The 15,332-nt window shown below is 48.5% G+C and overlaps 1 long non-coding RNA gene across 1 annotated transcript in view; it reads right to left on the bottom strand.

Moving 5' to 3' along the window:
- Window positions 1-15,332, bottom strand: part of LOC144767051 (uncharacterized) — an 86,240-nt gene that overhangs the window by 47,982 nt on the left and 22,926 nt on the right. The gene's annotated exons all lie outside the window — the stretch shown is intronic.

Below are 15,332 nucleotides of genomic sequence, written 5' to 3'. Positions count from 1 at the left end.
TATTTACAACAAGGGGTGGTGAGGGACAGAGTCTCTGAATTAAGCAGAATACTCTCACCCAGTCAAGAGATCAGGGCTAGATCCAACACCGTTTTTTAGCTCATTGCACCATTCCAGTTTCAGAACCTGGCTGTATGCAAATTAGTCTGTTCCTGTCCCAGTGCATGATGGGAACAGGGCAAACCAAACTACAAAAGCCAATTCTTACACTGGGAAGGAAACAAGCTTCCGGGGACCGGTTTCTATCATTACAGCCGTCTTCGGCCCGGCTTGCTTGAATCCTGATGGTGCAATGAGCAAGGGACCATGTCTGAGTATACCCTTCCACGCTTAGGGTGGACAAAATTATTTACAACAAGGGGTGGTGAGGGACAGAGTCTCTGAATTAAGCAGAATACTCTCACCCAATCAAGAGATCAGGGCTAGATCCAACACCGTTTTTTAGCTCATTGCACCATCCCAGTTTCAGAACCTGGCTGTATGCAAATTAGTCTTTTCCTGTCCCAGTGCATGATGGGAACAGGGCAAACCAAACTACAAAAGCCAATTCTTACACTGGGAAGGAAACAAGCTTCCGGGGACCGGTTTCTGGCATTACAGCCGTCTTCGGCCCGGCTTGCTTGAATCCTGATGGTGCAATGAGCAAGGGACTCATGTCTGAGTATACCCTTCCACGCTTAGGGTGGACAAAATTATTTACAACAAGGGGTGGTGAGGGACAGAGTCTCTGAATTAAGCAGAATACTCTCACCCAGTCAAGAGATCAGGGCTAGATCCAACACCGTTTTTTAGCTCACTGCACCATCCCAGTTTCAGAACCTGGCTGTATGCAAATTAGTCTGTTCCTGTCCCAGTGCATGATGGGAACAGGGCAAACCAAACTACAAAAGCCAATTCTTACTCTGGGAAGGAAACAAGCTTCCGGGGACCGGTTTCTGGCATTACAGCCGTCTTCGGCCCAGCTTGCTTGAATCCTGATGGTGCAATGAGCAAGGGACTCATGTCTGAGTATACCCTTCCACGCTTAGGGTGGACAAAATTATTTACAACAAGGGGTGGTGAGGGACAGAGTCTCTGAATTAAGCAGAATACTCTCACCCAGTCAAGAGATCAGGGCTAGATCCAACACCGTTTTTTAGCTCATTGCACCATCCCAGTTTCAGAACCTGGCTGTATGCAAATTAGTCTGTTCCTGTCGCAGTGCATGATGGGAACAGGGCAAACCAAACTACAAAAGCCAATTCTTACACTGGGAAGGAAACAAGCTTCCGCGTACCGGTTTCTGGCATTACAGCCGTCTTCGGCCCGGCTTGCTTGAATCCTGATGGTGCAATGAGCAAGGGACTCATGTCTGAGTATACCCTTCCACGCTTAGGGTGGACAAATTTATTTACAACAAGGGGTGGTGAGGGACAGAGTCTCTGAATTAAGCAGAATACTCTCACCCAGTCAAGAGATCAGGGCTAGATCCAACACCGTTTTTTAGCTCATTGCACCATCCCAGTTTCAGAACCTGGCTGTATGCAAATTAGTCTGTTCCTGTCCCAGTGCATGATGGGAACAGGGCAAACCAAACTACAAAAGCCAATTCTTACACTGGGAAGGAAACAAGCTTCCGGGGACCGGTTTCTGGCATTACAGCGTCTTCGGCCCGGCTTGCTTGAATCCTGATGGTGCAATGAGCAAGGGACTCATGTTTGAGTATACCCTTCCACGCTTAGGGTGGACAAAATTATTTACAACAAGGGGTGGTGAGGGACAGAGTCTCTGAATTAAGCAGAATACTCTCACCCAGTCAAGAGATCAGGGCTAGATCCAACACCGTTTTTTAGCTCATTGCACCATCCCAGTTTCAGAACCTGGCTGTATGCAAATTAGTCTGTTCCTGTCCCAGTGCATGATGGGAACAGGGCAAACCAAACTACAAAAGCCAATTCTTACACTGGGAAGGAAACAAGCTTCCGGGGACCGGTTTCTGGCATTACAGCCGTCTTCGGCCCGGCTTGCTTGAATCCTGATGGTGCAATGAGCAAGGGACTCATGTCTGAGTATACCCTTCCACGCTTAGGGTGGACAAAATTATTTACAACAAGGGGTGGTGAGGGACAGAGTCTCTGAATTAAGCAGAATACTCTCACCCAGTCAAGAGATCAGGGCTAGATCCAACACCGTTTTTTAGCTCATTGCACCATTCCAGTTTCAGAACCTGGCTGTATGCAAATTAGTCTGTTCCTGTCCCAGTGCATGATGGGAACAGGGCAAACCAAACTACAAAAGCCAATTCTTACACTGGGAAGGAAACAAGCTTCCGGGGACCGGTTTCTGGCATTACAGCCGTCTTCGGCCCGGCTTGCTTGAATCCTGATGGTGCAATGAGCAAGGGACTCATGTCTGAGTATACCCTTCCACGCTTAGGGTGGACAAAATTATTTACAACAAGGGGTGGTGAGGGACAGAGTCTCTGAATTAAGCAGAATACTCTCACCCAGTCAAGAGATCAGGGCTAGATCCAACACCGTTTTTTAGCTCATTGCACCATTCCAGTTTCAGAACCTGGCTGTATGCAAATTAGTCTGTTCCTGTCCCAGTGCATGATGGGAACAGGGCAAACCAAACTACAAAAGCCAATTCTTACACTGGGAAGGAAACAAGCTTCCGGGGACCGGTTTCTGGCATTACAGCCGTCTTCGGCCCGGCTTGCTTGAATCCTGATGGTGCAATGAGCAAGGGACTCATGTCTGAGTATACCCTTCCACGCTTAGGGTGGACAAAATTATTTACAACAAGGGGTGGTGAGGGACAGAGTCTCTGAATTAAGCAGAATACTCTCACCCAGTCAAGAGATCAGGGCTAGATCCAACACCGTTTTTTAGCTCATTGCACCATCCCAGTTTCAGAACCTGGCTGTATGCAAATTAGTCTGTTCCTGTCGCAGTGCATGATGGGAACAGGGCAAACCAAACTACAAAAGCCAATTCTTACACTGGGAAGGAAACAAGCTTCCGCGTACCGGTTTCTGGCATTACAGCCGTCTTCGGCCCGGCTTGCTTGAATCCTGATGGTGCAATGAGCAAGGGACTCATGTCTGAGTATACCCTTCCACGCTTAGGGTGGACAAATTTATTTACAACAAGGGGTGGTGAGGGACAGAGTCTCTGAATTAAGCAGAATACTCTCACCCAGTCAAGAGATCAGGGCTAGATCCAACACCGTTTTTTAGCTCATTGCACCATCCCAGTTTCAGAACCTGGCTGTATGCAAATTAGTCTGTTCCTGTCCCAGTGCATGATGGGAACAGGGCAAACCAAACTACAAAAGCCAATTCTTACACTGGGAAGGAAACAAGCTTCCGGGGACCGGTTTCTGGCATTACAGCGTCTTCGGCCCGGCTTGCTTGAATCCTGATGGTGCAATGAGCAAGGGACTCATGTCTGAGTATACCCTTCCACGCTTAGGGTGGACAAAATTATTTACAACAAGGGGTGGTGAGGGACAGAGTCTCTGAATTAAGCAGAATACTCTCACCCAGTCAAGAGATCAGGGCTAGATCCAACACCGTTTTTTAGCTCATTGCACCATCCCAGTTTCAGAACCTGGCTGTATGCAAATTAGTCTGTTCCTGTCCCAGTGCATGATGGGAACAGGGCAAACCAAACTACAAAAGCCAATTCTTACACTGGGAAGGAAACAAGCTTCCGGGGACCGGTTTCTGGCATTACAGCCGTCTTCGGCCCGGCTTGCTTGAATCCTGATGGTGCAATGAGCAAGGGACTCATGTCTGAGTATACCCTTCCACGCTTAGGGTGGACAAAATTATTTACAACAAGGGGTGGTGAGGGACAGAGTCTCTGAATTAAGCAGAATACTCTCACCCAGTCAAGAGATCAGGGCTAGATCCAACACCGTTTTTTAGCTCATTGCACCATCCCAGTTTCAGAACCTGGCTGTATGCAAATTAGTCTGTTCCTGTCCCAGTGCATGATGGGAACAGGGCAAACCAAACTACAAAAGCCAATTCTTACACTGGGAAGGAAACAAGCTTCCGGGGACCGGTTTCTGGCATTACAGCCGTCTTCGGCCCGGCTTGCTTGAATCCTGATGGTGCAATGAGCAAGGGACTCATGTCTGAGTATACCCTTCCACGCTTAGGGTGGACAAAATTATTTACAACAAGGGGTGGTGAGGGACAGAGTCTCTGAATTAAGCAGAATACTCTCACCCAGTCAAGAGATCAGGGCTAGATCCAACACCGTTTTTTAGCTCATTGCACCATTCCAGTTTCAGAACCTGGCTGTATGCAAATTAGTCTGTTCCTGTCCCAGTGCATGATGGGAACAGGGCAAACCAAACTACAAAAGCCAATTCTTACACTGGGAAGGAAACAAGCTTCCGGGGACCGGTTTCTGGCATTACAGCCGTCTTCGGCCCGGCTTGCTTGAATCCTGATGGTGCAATGAGCAAGGGACTCATGTCTGAGAATACCCTTCCACGCTTAGGGTGGACAAAATTATTTACAACAAGGGGTGGTGAGGGACAGAGTCTCTGAATTAATCAGAATACTCTCACCCAGTCAAGAGATCAGGGCTAGATCCAACACCGTTTTTTAGCTCATTGCACCATCCCAGTTTCAGAACCTGGCTGTATGCAAATTAGTCTGTTCCTGTCCCAGTGCATGATGGGAACAGGGCAAACCAAACTACAAAAGCCAATTCTTACACTGGGAAGGAAACAAGCTTCCGGGGACCGGTTTCTGGCATTACAGCCGTCTTCGGCCCGGCTTGCTTGAATCCTGATGGTGCAATGAGCAAGGGACTCATGTCTGAGTATACCCTTCCACGCTTAGGGTGGACAAAATTATTTACAACAAGGGGTGGTGAGGGACAGAGTCTCTGAATTAAGCAGAATACTCTCACCCAGTCAAGAGATCAGGGCTAGATCCAACACCGTTTTTTAGCTCATTGCACCATTCCAGTTTCAGAACCTGGCTGTATGCAAATTAGTCTGTTCCTGTCCCAGTGCATGATGGGAACAGGGCAAACCAAACTACAAAAGCCAATTCTTACACTGGGAAGGAAACAAGCTTCCGGGGACCGGTTTCTGGCATTACAGCCGTCTTCGGCCCGGCTTGCTTGAATCCTGATGGTGCAATGAGCAAGGGACCATGTCTGAGTATACCCTTCCACGCTTAGGGTGGAGAAAATTATTTACAACAAGGGGTGGTGAGGGACAGAGTCTCTGAATTAAGCAGAATACTCTCACCCAGTCAAGAGATCAGGGCTAGATCCAACACCGTTTTTTAGCTCATTGCACCATCCCAGTTTCAGAACCTGGCTGTATGCAAATTAGTCTGTTCCTGTCCCAGTGCATGATGGGAACAGGGCAAACCAAACTACAAAAGCCAATTCTTACACTGGGAAGGAAACAAGCTTCCGGGGACCGATTTCTGGCATTACAGCCGTCTTCGGCCCGGCTTGCTTGAATCCTGATGGTGCAATGAGCAAGGGACTCATGTCTGAGTATACCCTTCCACGCTTAGGGTGGACAAATTTATTTACAACAAGGGGTGGTGAGGGACAGAGTCTCTGAATTAAGCAGAATACTCTCACCCAGTCAAGAGATCAGGGCTAGATCCAACACCGTTTTTTAGCTCATTGCACCATCCCAGTTTCAGAACCTGGCTGTATGCAAATTAGTCTGTTCCTGTCCCAGTGCATGATGGGAACAGGGCAAACCAAACTACAAAAGCCAATTCTTACACTGGGAAGGAAACAAGCTTCCGGGGACCGGTTTCTGGCATTACAGCGTCTTCGGCCCGGCTTGCTTGAATCCTGATGGTGCAATGAGCAAGGGACTCATGTCTGAGTATACCCTTCCACGCTTAGGGTGGACAAAATTATTTACAACAAGGGGTGGTGAGGGACAGAGTCTCTGAATTAAGCAGAATACTCTCACCCAGTCAAGAGATCAGGGCTAGATCCAACACCGTTTTTTAGCTCATTGCACCATCCCAGTTTCAGAACCTGGCTGTATGCAAATTAGTCTGTTCCTGTCCCAGTGCATGATGGGAACAGGGCAAACCAAACTACAAAAGCCAATTCTTACACTGGGAAGGAAACAAGCTTCCGGGGACCGGTTTCTGGCATTACAGCCGTCTTCGGCCCGGCTTGCTTGAATCCTGATGGTGCAATGAGCAAGGGACTCATGTCTGAGTATACCCTTCCACGCTTAGGGTGGACAAAATTATTTACAACAAGGGGTGGTGAGGGACAGAGTCTCTGAATTAAGCAGAATACTCTCACCCAGTCAAGAGATCAGGGCTAGATCCAACACCGTTTTTTAGCTCATTGCACCATCCCAGTTTCAGAACCTGGCTGTATGCAAATTAGTCTGTTCCTGTCCCAGTGCATGATGGGAACAGGGCAAACCAAACTACAAAAGCCAATTCTTACACTGGGAAGGAAACAAGCTTCCGGGGACCGGTTTCTGGCATTACAGCCGTCTTCGGCCCGGCTTGCTTGAATCCTGATGGTGCAATGAGCAAGGGACTCATGTCTGAGTATACCCTTCCACGCTTAGGGTGGACAAAATTATTTACAACAAGGGGTGGTGAGGGACAGAGTCTCTGAATTAAGCAGAATACTCTCACCCAGTCAAGAGATCAGGGCTAGATCCAACACCGTTTTTTAGCTCATTGCACCATTCCAGTTTCAGAACCTGGCTGTATGCAAATTAGTCTGTTCCTGTCCCAGTGCATGATGGGAACAGGGCAAACCAAACTACAAAAGCCAATTCTTACACTGGGAAGGAAACAAGCTTCCGGGGACCGGTTTCTGGCATTACAGCCGTCTTCGGCCCGGCTTGCTTGAATCCTGATGGTGCAATGAGCAAGGGACTCATGTCTGAGAATACCCTTCCACGCTTAGGGTGGACAAAATTATTTACAACAAGGGGTGGTGAGGGACAGAGTCTCTGAATTAAGCAGAATACTCTCACCCAGTCAAGAGATCAGGGCTAGATCCAACACCGTTTTTTAGCTCATTGCACCATTCCAGTTTCAGAACCTGGCTGTATGCAAATTAGTCTGTTCCTGTCCCAGTGCATGATGGGAACAGGGCAAACCAAACTACAAAAGCCAATTCTTACACTGGGAAGGAAACAAGCTTCCGGGGACCGGTTTCTGGCATTACAGCCGTCTTCGGCCCGGCTTGCTTGAATCCTGATGGTGCAATGAGCAAGGGACCATGTCTGAGTATACCCTTCCACGCTTAGGGTGGAGAAAATTATTTACAACAAGGGGTGGTGAGGGACAGAGTCTCTGAATTAAGCAGAATACTCTCACCCAGTCAAGAGATCAGGGCTAGATCCAACACCGTTTTTTAGCTCATTGCACCATCCCAGTTTCAGAACCTGGCTGTATGCAAATTAGTCTGTTCCTGTCCCAGTGCATGATGGGAACAGGGCAAACCAAACTACAAAAGCCAATTCTTACACTGGGAAGGAAACAAGCTTCCGGGGACCGATTTCTGGCATTACAGCCGTCTTCGGCCCGGCTTGCTTGAATCCTGATGGTGCAATGAGCAAGGGACTCATGTCTGAGTATACCCTTCCACGCTTAGGGTGGACAAAATTATTTACAACAAGGGGTGGTGAGGGACAGAGTCTCTGAATTAAGCAGAATACTCTCACCCAGTCAAGAGATCAGGGCTAGATCCAACACCGTTTTTTAGCTCATTGCACCATCCCAGTTTCAGAACCTGGCTGTATGCAAATTAGTCTGTTCCTGTCCCAGTGCATGATGGGAACAGGGCAAACCAAACTACAAAAGCCAATTCTTACACTGGGAAGGAAACAAGCTTCCGGGGACCGGTTTCTGGCATTACAGCCGTCTTCGGCCCGGCTTGCTTGAATCCTGATGGTGCAATGAGCAAGGGACTCATGTCTGAGTATACCCTTCCACGCTTAGGGTGGACAAAATTATTTACAACAAGGGGTGGTGAGGGACAGAGTCTCTGAATTAAGCAGAATACTCTCACCCAGTCAAGAGATCAGGGCTAGATCCAACACCGTTTTTTAGCTCATTGCACCATCCCAGGTTCAGAACCTGGCTGTATGCAAATTAGTCTGTTCCTGTCCCAGTGCATGATGGGAACAGGGCAAACCAAACTACAAAAGCCAATTCTTACACTGGGAAGGAAACAAGCTTCCGGGGACCGGTTTCTGGCATTACAGCCATCTTCGGCCCGGCTTGCTTGAATCCTGATGGTGCAATGAGCAAGGGACTCATGTCTGAGTATACCTTTCCACGCTTAGGGTGGACAAAATCATTTACAACAAGGGGTGGTGAGGGACAGAGTCTCTGAATTAAGCAGAATACTCTCACCCAGTCAAGAGATCAGGGCTAGATCCAACACCGTTTTTTAGCTCATTGTACCATCCCAGTTTCAGAACCTGGCTGTATGCAAATTAGTCTGTTCCTGTCCCAGTGCATGATGGGAACAGGGCAAACCAAACTACAAAAGCCAATTCTTACACTGGGAAGGAAACAAGCTTCCGGGGACCGGTTTCTGGCATTACAGCCGTCTTCGGCCCGCTTTCCTTGAATCCTGATGGTGCAATGAGCAAGGGACTCATGTCTGAGTATACCCTTCCACGCTTAGGGTGGACAAAATTATTTACAGCAAGGGGTGGTGAGGGACAGAGTCTCTGAATTAAGCAGAATACTCTCACCCAGTCAAGAGATCAGGGCTAGATCCAACACCGTTTTTTAGCTCATTGCACCATCCCAGTTTCAGAACCTGGCTGTATGCAAATTAGTCTGTTCCTGTCCCAGTGCATGATGGGAACAGGGCAAACCAAACTACAAAAGCCAATTCTTACACTGGGAAGGAAACAAGCTTCCGGGGACCGGTTTCTGGCATTACAGCCGTCTTCGGCCCGGCTTGCTTGAATCCTGATGGTGCAATGAGCAAGGGACTCATGTCTGAGTATACCCTTCCACGCTTAGGGTGGACAAAATTATTTACAACAAGGGGTGGTGAGGGACAGAGTCTCTGAATTAGGCAGAATACTCTCACCCAGTCAAGAGATCAGGGCTAGATCCAACACCGTTTTTTAGCTCATTGCACCATTCCAGTTTCAGAACCTGGCTGTATGCAAATTAGTCTGTTCCTGTCCCAGTTCATGATGGGAACAGGGCAAACCAAACTACAAAAGCCAATTCTTACACTGGGAAGGAAACAAGCTTCCGGGGACCGGTTTCTGGCATTACAGCCGTCTTCGGCCCGGCTTGCTTGAATCCTGATGGTGCAATGAGCAAGGGACTCATGTCTGAGAATACCCTTCCACGCTTAGGGTGGACAAAATTATTTACAACAAGGGGTGGTGAGGGACAGAGTCTCTGAATTAATCAGAATACTCTCACCCAGTCAAGAGATCAGGGCTAGATCCAACACCGTTTTTTAGCTCATTGCACCATCCCAGTTTCAGAACCTGGCTGTATGCAAATTAGTCTGTTCCTGTCCCAGTGCATGATGGGAACAGGGCAAACCAAACTACAAAAGCCAATTCTTACACTGGGAAGGAAACAAGCTTCCGGGGACCGGTTTCTGGCATTACAGCCGTCTTCGGCCCGGCTTGCTTGAATCCTGATGGTGCAATGAGCAAGGGACTCATGTCTGAGTATACCCTTCCACGCTTAGGGTGGACAAAATTATTTACAACAAGGGGTGGTGAGGGACAGAGTCTCTGAATTAAGCAGAATACTCTCACCCAGTCAAGAGATCAGGGCTAGATCCAACACCGTTTTTTAGCTCATTGCACCATTCCAGTTTCAGAACCTGGCTGTATGCAAATTAGTCTGTTCCTGTCCCAGTGCATGATGGGAACAGGGCAAACCAAACTACAAAAGCCAATTCTTACACTGGGAAGGAAACAAGCTTCCGGGGACCGGTTTCTGGCATTACAGCCGTCTTCGGCCCGGCTTGCTTGAATCCTGATGGTGCAATGAGCAAGAGACCATGTCTGAGTATACCCTTCCACGCTTAGGGTGGAGAAAATTATTTACAACAAGGGGTGGTGAGGGACAGAGTCTCTGAATTAAGCAGAATACTCTCCCCCAGTCAAGAGATCAGGGCTAGATCCAACACCGTTTTTTAGCTCATTGCACCATCCCAGTTTCAGAACCTGGCTGTATGCAAATTAGTCTGTTCCTGTCCCAGTGCATGATGGGAACAGGGCAAACCAAACTACAAAAGCCAATTCTTACACTGGGAAGGAAACAAGCTTCCGGGGACCGATTTCTGGCATTACAGCCGTCTTCGGCCCGGCTTGCTTGAATCCTGATGGTGCAATGAGCAAGGGACTCATGTCTGAGTATACCCTTCCACGCTTAGGGTGGACAAAATTATTTACAACAAGGGGTGGTGAGGGACAGAGTCTCTGAATTAAGCAGAATACTCTCACCCAGTCAAGAGATCAGGGCTAGATCCAACACCGTTTTTTAGCTCATTGCACCATCCCAGTTTCAGAACCTGGCTGTATGCAAATTAGTCTGTTCCTGTCCCAGTGCATGATGGGAACAGGGCAAACCAAACTACAAAAGCCAATTCTTACACTGGGAAGGAAACAAGCTTCCGGGGACCGGTTTCTGGCATTACAGCCGTCTTCGGCCCGGCTTGCTTGAATCCTGATGGTGCAATGAGCAAGGGACTCATGTCTGAGTATACCCTTCCACGCTTAGGGTGGACAAAATTATTTACAACAAGGGGTGGTGAGGGACAGAGTCTCTGAATTAAGCAGAATACTCTCACCCAGTCAAGAGATCAGGGCTAGATCCAACACCGTTTTTTAGCTCATTGCACCATCCCAGGTTCAGAACCTGGCTGTATGCAAATTAGTCTGTTCCTGTCCCAGTGCATGATGGGAACAGGGCAAACCAAACTACAAAAGCCAATTCTTACACTGGGAAGGAAACAAGCTTCCGGGGACCGGTTTCTGGCATTACAGCCATCTTCGGCCCGGCTTGCTTGAATCCTGATGGTGCAATGAGCAAGGGACTCATGTCTGAGTATACCTTTCCACCCTTAGGGTGGACAAAATCATTTACAACAAGGGGTGGTGAGGGACAGAGTCTCTGAATTAAGCAGAATACTCTCACCCAGTCAAGAGATCAGGGCTAGATCCAACACCGTTTTTTAGCTCATTGTACCATCCCAGTTTCAGAACCTGGCTGTATGCAAATTAGTCTGTTCCTGTCCCAGTGCATGATGGGAACAGGGCAAACCAAACTACAAAAGCCAATTCTTACACTGGGAAGGAAACAAGCTTCCGGGGACCGGTTTCTGGCATTACAGCCGTCTTCGGCCCGCTTTGCTTGAATCCTGATGGTGCAATGAGCAAGGGACTCATGTCTGAGTATACCCTTCCACGCTTAGGGTGGACAAAATTATTTACAGCAAGGGGTGGTGAGGGACAGAGTCTCTGAATTAAGCAGAATACTCTCACCCAGTCAAGAGATCAGGGCTAGATCCAACACCGTTTTTTAGCTCATTGCACCATCCCAGTTTCAGAACCTGGCTGTATGCAAATTAGTCTGTTCCTGTCCCAGTGCATGATGGGAACAGGGCAAACCAAACTACAAAAGCCAATTCTTACACTGGGAAGGAAACAAGCTTCCGGGGACCGGTTTCTGGCATTACAGCCGCCTTCGGCCCGGCTTGCTTGAATCCTGATGGTGCAATGAGCAAGGGACTCATGTCTGAGTATACCCTTCCACGCTTAGGGTGGACAAAATTATTTACAACAAGGGGTGGTGAGGGACAGAGTCTCTGAATTAAGCAGAATACTCTCACCCAGTCAAGAGATCAGGGCTAGATCCAACACCGTTTTTTAGCTCATTGCACCATCCCAGTTTCAGAACCTGGCTGTATGCAAATTAGTCTGTTCCTGTCCCAGTGCATGATGGGAACAGGGCAAACCAAACTACAAAAGCCAATTCTTACACTGGGAAGGAAACAAGCTTCCGGGGACCGGTTTCTGGCATTACAGCCGTCTTCGGCCCGGCTTCCTTGAATCCTGATGGTGCAATGAGCAAGGGACTCATGTCTGAGTATACCCTTCCACGCTTAGGGTGGACAAAATTATTTACAACAAGGGGTGGTGAGGGACAGAGTCTCTGAATTAAGCAGAATACTCTCACCCAGTCAAGAGATCAGGGCTAGATCCAACACCGTTTTTTAGCTCATTGCACCATCCCAGTTTCAGAACCTGGCTGTATGCAAATTAGTCTGTTCCTGTCCCAGTGCATGATGGGAACAGGGCAAATCAAACTACAAAAGCCAATTCTTACACTGGGAAGGAAACAAGCTTCCGGGGACCGGTTTCTGGCATTACAGCCGTCTTCGGCACGGCTTGCTTGAATCCTGATGGTGCAATGAGCAAGGGACTCATGTCTGAGTATACCCTTCCACGCTTAGGGTGGACAAAATTATTTACAACAAGGGGTGGTGAGGGACAGAGTCTCTGAATTAAGCAGAATACTCTCACCCAGTCAAGAGATCAGGGCTAGATCCAACACCGTTTTTTAGCTCATTGCACCATCCCAGTTTCAGAACCTGGCTGTATGCAAATTAGTCTGTTCCTGTCCCAGTGCATGATGGGAACAGGGCAAACCAAACTACAAAAGCCAATTCTTACACTGGGAAGGAAACAAGCTTCCGGGGACCGGTTTCTGGCATTACAGCCGTCTTACGCCCGGCTTGCTTGAATCCTGATGGTGCAGTGAGCAAGGGACTCACATCTGAGCATACCCTTCCACACTTGTGGTGGCCAAAACGATTCAAAAAGGGGGGTGGTGATGGACAGAGTATCTGAATTAAGCAGAACACTCCTACCCAGTCAAAAGATCAGGGCTTGATCCATCACCGTTTTTTAGCTCACTGCAACATCCCAGTTCAGAACCTGGCTACATGCAAATTAGTCTGACCCTGGCCCAGTGCATCATGGGAACAGGGCAGACCAAACAACCAAGCCAATTCTTTACTGGAAAGGAAACAAGCTTCCGGGGACCGGTTTCTGGCATTACAGCCGTCTTCGGCCCGGCTTGCTTGAATCCTGATGGTGCAGTGAGCAAGGGACTCACATCTGAGCATACCCTTCCACACTTGTGGTGGCCAAAACGATTCAAAAAGGGGGGTGGTGATGGACAGAGTATCTGAATTAAGCAGAACACTCCAACCCAGTCAAAAGATCAGGGCTTGATCCATCACCGTTTTTTAGCTCACTGCACCATCCCAGTTCAGAACCTGGCTACATGCAAATTAGTCTGACCCTGGCCCAGTGCATCATGGGAACAGGGCAGACCAAACTACCAAGCCAATTCTTTACTGGAAAGGAAACAAGCTTCCGGGGACCGGTTTCTGGCATTACAGCCGTCTTCGGCCAGGCTTCCTTGAATCCTGATGGTGCAGTGAGCAAGGGACTCACATCTGAGCATACCCTTCCACACTTGTGGTGGCCAAAACGATTCAAAAAGGGGGGTGGTGATGGACAGAGTATCTGAATTAAGCAGAACACTCCTACCCAGTCAAAAGATCAGGGCTTGATCCATCATCGTTTTTTAGCTCACTGCACCATCCCAGTTCAGAACCTGGCTACATGCAAATTAGTCTGACCCTGGCCCAGTGCATCATGGGAACAGGGCAGACCAAACTACCAAGCCAATTCTTTACTGGAAAGGAAACAAGCTTCCGGGGACCGGTTTCTGGCATTACAGCCGTCTTCGGCCCGGCTTGCTTGAATCCTGATGGTGCAGTGAGCAAGGGACTCACATCTGAGCATACCCTTCCACACTTGTGGTGGCCAAAACGATTCAAAAAGGGGGGTGGTGATGGACAGAGTATCTGAATTAAGCAGAACACTCCTACCCAGTCAAAAGATCAGGGCTTGATCCATCACCGTTTTTTAGCTCACTGCACCATCCCAGTTCAGAACCTGGCTACATGCAAATTAGTCTGACCCTGGCCCAGTGCATCATGGGAACAGGGCAGACCAAACTACCAAGCCAATTCTTTACTGGAAAGGAAACAAGCTTCCGGGGACCGGTTTCTGGCATTACAGCCGTCTTCCGCCCGGCTTGCTTGAATCCTGATGGTGCAGTGAGCAAGGGACTCACATCTGAGCATACCCTTCCACACTTGAGGTGGCCAAAACGATTCAAAAAGGGGGGTGGTGATGGACAGAGTATCTGAATTAAGCAGAACACTCCTACCCAGTCAAAAGATCAGGGCTTGATCCATCATTGTTTTTTAGCTCACTGCACCATCCCAGTTCAGAACCTGGCTACATGCAAATTAGTCTGACCCTGGCCCAGTGCATCATGGGAACAGGGCAGACCAAACTACCAAGCCAATTCTTTACTGGAAAGGAAACAAGCTTCCGGGGACCGGTTTCTGGCATTACAGCCGTCTTCGGCCTGGCTTGCTTGAATCCTGATGGTGCAGTGAGCAAGGGACTCACATCTGAGCATACCCTTCCACACTTGTGGTGGCCAAAACGATTCAAAAAGGGGGGTGGTGATGGACAGAGTATCTGAATTAAGCAGAACACTCCTACCCAGTCAAAAGATCAGGGCTTGATCCAACACCGTTTTTTAGCTCATTGCACCATCCCAGTTTCAGAACCTGGCTGTATGCAAATTAGTCTGTTCCTGTCCCAGTGCATGATGGGAACAGGGCAAACCAAACTACAAAAGCCAATTCTTACACTGGGAAGGAAACAAGCTTCCGGGGACCGGTTTCTGGCATTACAGCCGTCTTCGGCCAGGCTTGCTTGAATCCTGATGGTGCAATGAGCAAGGGATTCATGTCTGAGTATACCCTTCCACGCTTAGGGTGGACAAAATTATTTACAACAAGGGGTGGTGAGGGACAGAGTCTCTGAATTAAGCAGAATACTCTCACCCAGTCAAGAGATCAGGGCTAGATCCAACACAGTTTTTTAGCTCATTGCACCATCCCAGTTTCAGAACCTGGCTGTATGCAAATTAGTCTGTTCCTGTCCCAGTGCATGATGGGAACAGGGCAAACCAAACTACAAGAGCCAATTCTTACACTGGGAAGGAAACAAGCTTCCGGGGACCGGTTTCTGGCCTTACAGCCGTCTTCGGCCCGGCTTGCTTGAATCCTGATGGTGCAATGAGCAAGGGACTCATGTCTGAGTATACCCGTCCACGCTTAGGGTGGACAACATTATTTACAACAAGGGGTGGTGAGGGACAGAGTCTCTGAATTAAGCAGAATACTCTCACCCAGTCAAGAGATCAGGGCTAGATCCAA

The sequence above is a fragment of the Lissotriton helveticus genome, chromosome 7, assembly GCF_964261635.1.
Source record: "Lissotriton helveticus chromosome 7, aLisHel1.1, whole genome shotgun sequence".
Classification (NCBI taxonomy): Eukaryota; Metazoa; Chordata; class Amphibia; order Caudata; family Salamandridae; genus Lissotriton; species Lissotriton helveticus.
Note: the sequence above shows the minus strand (reverse complement) of the source record. Positions and strands in the feature narration are given on the sequence as shown.